The sequence below is a fragment of the Sarcophilus harrisii genome, chromosome 6 (assembly GCF_902635505.1).
Source record: "Sarcophilus harrisii chromosome 6, mSarHar1.11, whole genome shotgun sequence".
NCBI classification, from domain to species: domain Eukaryota; kingdom Metazoa; phylum Chordata; class Mammalia; order Dasyuromorphia; family Dasyuridae; genus Sarcophilus; species Sarcophilus harrisii.
This window is the reverse complement of record NC_045431.1, coordinates 53,235,418-53,241,420: the sequence shown is the minus strand read 5'-3', so window position 1 is coordinate 53,241,420 and position 6,003 is coordinate 53,235,418.

Genomic DNA, 6,003 nt, shown 5'->3' with positions numbered 1-6,003 from the left:
TTTAGTTTATTCAGTAAGCAATGGCAATGATTGATTATCAGACTGACATTTTAGGGAAATTATCTTGATACTGAAAGAGAGAGAGTCATGAATGGGGAAAGAATTGCCCCAGGCAGACAAGCCAGGAAAACATAGACATGTAAGCATCTGAAAGCATGGGATGGTTTGAAAATGCAAAGGTAGAAGAAATATGGGAGATTCAGCAAAGTCCCATGTGCCAGAATGAAAATTTTTTCAGGCTTCACCAAAACTTAAAACATGGGACTTCTGAAAGTTTTCATCTGAAAGCAGACTTTGATTTGACTTAGAGGTAGAACCAAGATGTCATAGAGAAGCTAGAAAGTTGCCAGAACTCTCCCCAATTTCCCTCATAAACAACATTAAATTGACCCTCTAAACAGATTCTAGAGCAACAGAACCCACATAAAGTCAGAGTGAAATAATTTTCCAGCCCAAGATAATATAGAAGAACTTCAGGAAGGTTTACCTCTTTGTGTAAAAAGGGAATCAACTCAGTGTAGTGGTGTCTGTGGGAGCAGTAAAGGCTCTTAGCCACAGTGCAGATCAGGAGCCTTGAGGCCCCAGGCCTGGCTCCTCAGGTTAGTGGAACAGCGGGCCACTTGGGAAACCTCCAGGCCCAGCACAGAAGGTAAATTCCCAGCCTCAGAAGCCTGGCTCAGCCCTAGGCCAGCCCACCCCAGCACAGTGGGTAAACCCTTGAGGCCCTGGCATGACAAGCTGGGCACCTGGAAAGCACCCAGCTCAAGAAGTTTGGGAAGGTGCACTCCATATCCCAGAATAGAGCTCTTTTTCAATGAGCAAAAGCCTAAAAAGAACCTGGGCAATAGAATGCATATAGACATAGATAAAGATATAAATATATAATTGGACAATTAGAAGCTAATGACTCTATAAGTTATCAAGAATCAAATTAGATTTTTTTTAAATGAAAAAAAGTAAAGAAAAATATAAAATGCCTAATTAGAAAAAAAAAAACAACAGACTTGGCTAAAGATTCAGGAGAGATAATTTAAGAATTATTGTACTACATGAAAGCCAAGATCAAATAAAGAGCCTAAATAACATTTTTTCAAGAAATCATTAAAGAAAACTATCCTGATATCCTAGAACCAGAGGGTAAAATAATCATTAAAAGAATCTACTGACCACATCCCAAAAGAGACCCCAAAATGAAAACTCCAAGAAATATTGTAGGGAAATTCCAGAATTATCAGGTCAAGGAGAAAATATTGCAAACAGTGAGAAAAAAAATTAAATGTCAAGGAGCCACAATCAGCATTATACAGAATTTAGCAGCTTATACAGTTTTTTTGAAACCAAAAAAAAAATTATTGTTAAACTTGAAAACTCTGTTGTCCTGAAGAGTTCAGTTTGCTCTTAGCAATGATAATAGGTTTTCTTTCCTTCTTTGGACTTATTAATCAAATATTTATCTATGCTTTTTAAGCTCATAATAATTATTGGTTTTTTATAACTTTTTATTGACAGTACATATGCATGGGTAATTTTTTACAACATTATCCCTTGCATTCACTTCTGTTCTGATTTTTCCCTTCCTTCCTTCCACCCCCATGTTAAATATGTTATAGTATATCCTAGATATGTGTGCAGAACCGAACCATTCTCTTGTTGCACAGGAAGAATTGGATTCAGAAGGTAAAAATCACCCGGGAAGAAAAACAAACATGCAAACAGTTCACACTCATTTTCCAGTGTTCTTTCTTTGGGTGTAGCTGCTTTTGTCCATCATTGATCAATTGAAACTGAGTTAGATCTTTTTTTTGTCAAAGAAATCCACTTCCATCAGAATACGTCCTCACACAGTATCGTTGTTGAAGTATATAATGATCTCCTGGTTCTGCTCATTTCACTTAGCATCAGTTCATGTAAGTCTCACCAATCCTCTCTGTATTCATCCTGCTGGTCGTTTCTTACAGAACAATAATATTCCATAATATTCATATACCACAATTTACCCAACCATTCTCCAATTGATGGGTATCCATTCATCTTCCAGTTTCTAGCCACTACAAAGAGGGCTGCCACAAACATTTTGGCACATACTGGTCCCTTTCCCTTCTTTAGTATCTCTTTGGGATATAAGCCCAGTAGTAGCACTGCTGGATCAAAGGGTATGCACAGTTCGATAACTTTTGGGGCATAATTCCAGATTTCTCTCCAAAATGGTTGGATTCGTTCATAACTCCACCAACACTGCATCAGTGTCCTAGTTTTCCTGCATCCCCTCTAACACTCATCATTATTTTTTCCTGTCATCTTAGCCAACCTGGCAGGTGTGTAGTGGCATCTCATAGTTGTCTTAATTTGCATTTCTCTGATTAATAGTGATTTGGAACACTTTCATATGAGTGGAAATAGTTTCAATTTCATCATCTGAAAATTGTCTGTTCATATCCTTTGACCATGTATCAATTGGAGAATGGCTTGATTTCTTATAAATTAGAGTCAATTCTCTATGTATTTTGGAAATGAGGCCTTTATCAGAATCTTTAACTGTGAAGACATTTTCCCAGTTTGTTGCTTCCCTTCTAATCTTGTTTGCATTAGTTTTGTTTGTACAAAGGCTTTTTAATTTGATGAAATCAAAATTTTCTATTTTGTGATCAATAATGATCTCTAGTTCTTCTCTGGTTACAAATTCCTTCCTCCTCCACAAGTCTGAGAGGTAAACTATCCTATGTTCCTCTAATTTATTTATGATCTCGTTCTTTATGCCCAAATCATGGACCCATTTTGATCTTATCTTGGTATATGGTGTTAAGTGTGGGTCCATGCCTAATTTCTGCCATACTAATTTCCAGTTTTCCCAGCAGTTTTTGTGAAATAATGAATTCTTATCCCAAAAGTCAGGATCTTTGAATTTGTCAAACACTAGATTAGCAGCTTATACATTAAAGGAACTCTCCCATAAAAAGAAAGAAAATAGCAGAGTGGATTAAAAAACTGAATCCTACCATATAATGTTTACTAGAAACACATTTGAAATAGAGAGAAACACATAAATTAAAGGTAAAAGGCTCAAGCAGAATATATTATGCTTCTACTAAAAGAAAAAAAAAGCAGGGACAGCATTCTTGATTACAGATGAAGCAAAAATAGATGTAATTAAAAGAAATATGGAAGAAAATTACATCTTGCTAAAAGGCTCCCTAGACAATGAAGTGAAATCAATACTAAACATATACGGATCAAGCAGTAAAGCATCTAAATTCTTAGAGGAAATGTTAAGTGAGCTACAGGAAGAAATAGATAGCAAAGCTGTACTAGTGGGGGACCTCAACCTCCCCTCTCAGAATTAGATAAATATAACCACAAAATAAAGAAATAATTTAAGAAGATGAATAGAACTTTAGAAAAGTTAGATATGATAGATAGAAAATTGAATGGAGATAGGAAGGAATATGTCTTTTACTCAGTGATATATAGCACCTACACAAAAATTGGCCTCATATTAGTACATTAAAACTTCCCAATGAAATGCAAAAAGGCAGAAATATTAAATGCATCTTTTATCAAGTCATGATGTAATAAAATAAATATTGTAAAAATGGCCATGGAAAGATAGATTAAACAGTAGCAGGAAACTAAATAATATGTTCCTAAAGTATTCAAAGTAGGTCATATAACAAATCATAGAAGCAATCAATAATTCCATTAAAGAGAATGACAATAATGAGACAACATACCAAAACTTATGTGAAATTTTATATCTCTAAATGCTTATATTTTGCCCAGCTATATGCCAATCATTCTGGTGATGTAAGCGAAATGCATGAATATTTACACAAATATCTATTCCTCAGATTCTCAGAAGAGGAAATAAAATTCTTAAATAATCCCATTTTACAAAAAAAAATGAACAATGTATCCATTCATGAAATATCTTCAGAACCAGTAGGATTTACAAGTGAATTCTAGCAAAGCTTTAATGACAATTAATTCCATTAAAATATAAACTTATATAAAATAAACTATTTGAGAAAATAGGAAAAGAAGGATTTCTCAGAATTATTTTTATGACACAAAAATGGTGCTGATAACCTAAATCAGGACGGGCCAAAACAGAGAAAGAGAATTATAAACCAATTTTCCTAATGAATATTGATACAAAAATTTTAAATCAAATATTAGCAAAGAGATTATAGCAATTTATCACAAGGACAACACACAGTGACCAGGAAGGGTTTATATCAGAAATGCAGGACTAGATCTATATGAGGAAAACTATCATCACAATTAACCAAATCAATAATAAAACTAACAGAAATCAAAATGCTTTTAACAAAATATACCACCCATTCCTACTAAAACTTCAGAAAGTATAAGAATAATTGGAGTTTTGGTATTGGTTAAAGAAAATTTTCTGTCATAAAACAGTCAAAGTATTATTAATTTAATTGAATTTTTCACTGCTGAAACAAATTCTTCTGGACATCTTGAGTCATATTTTTTATCTATATATAAAACATATGGAGAGAAATTTCAAGGAATTTTCAAAATGATTGTCCTTTCTTCCTCATCATTTTATTTTCTTGACAAAATAGATTAAGGTACTTTGCCATGTAAGACTTTTCATTGTGTGAAGCTTTCCAAAAGTCAACAAGCAAAGGTATCAATTACTAGAAAGTCCAGAATGCCTACCTAATTCGTGTGTATATCTAGAATTCTCTATTTTTTATTTCTCTAGATTTCTAGAATCTATCTACTCTGTATACTGAACCTTTTCAAGTAAAAGTGACTAGACTAATGTTTACAAATCCAATAAATATTCATTTTAATTTAAAACTTGTGGGCACTATCCAAATTCCTACTAGGCAACCTTGGGGGGAGGAAAGCAATTAGAATGAAAAAGGCTAGCACACCTTTAATTAAAATCATCTCTCCTTTTCACCCTTTCCCCAATTAATCTAATAGATTTTGCTTCAGTGATATCCTGGCTGGTGTTCCCTTAAACAATATTTGTTCAAAATAATTCCCTCTTGAAAGTGTTAAAATGGCCACAACACAGAAACCCTACATGGGTAATGATGTCTTAACCATGTAAAAGTCAAATCTGGAGCAATTCTGGCTCACAGAAAAATCTAGGGGATATAGATTTCACAAGTATAGTTCTATGGAATTCACTTTATTTCCAGACTTTTCAAATCCTAATAAAGAGAGGCTTGAAATATCCAACATAAAACTCTATAACAAAAAATCTAAAAAAAAATCTATACTTTGGCTGAGGAAATAAAAATTATTTAAAAAATGAACAATCTATTCATGAAAAATATCCAGAACCAGTAGAATTTACTAGTGAATTCGACCAAACATATAATGAGCAATTAATTACAAAATAAGATAAATTTAAATAAAACAAACTATTTGGGAAATAGGAAAAGGATTCCTCAGCATTATTTTTATGACTCTCAGATGGAGAAAAGCTGATCTTAGAGTTGGAGTTAATAACAAGCTGGATACAAATACTTTTTCTGACACTTTTTGTTCATCCTTTCTTTTCAAAGAAAATCAATGACATCACAGGGTAATGTCTTGAGTGTAAGTGAATCAGAGTTGCACAAAGTCACCAACCTCAATCTCCCTTCCATAGTCATCAAAGTCCAGTGGCAAGAGCAAAGTCAAGGCAACTGCTGGTGGACCAGAATGAGGTGGATGACCTTGATACCTTTGATGTCTTTGATGGCAAAGCTCTCAGTGCTTCAGTGCCTGTTTCAGCTTCCTTTGGGACTGTTGGAACAAATTGTTCTCCTCCACTCATTCTGCCAGGAAAGTCTGAATGTAGGAGCAGACAATCCAATAACTCAGCAATGTCCTGCCGGTTGTCCTCAACCTGGTAAAGTTAGTCCATATGCCACCAAGGTATTACTAGACTATGGCTGCTACACATCCTACAGCTTCTTGGAGCTACAGGTGAGTTAGGTAACAAAAGAACACCAAAAATGGATGAACAGCCATGAAAAA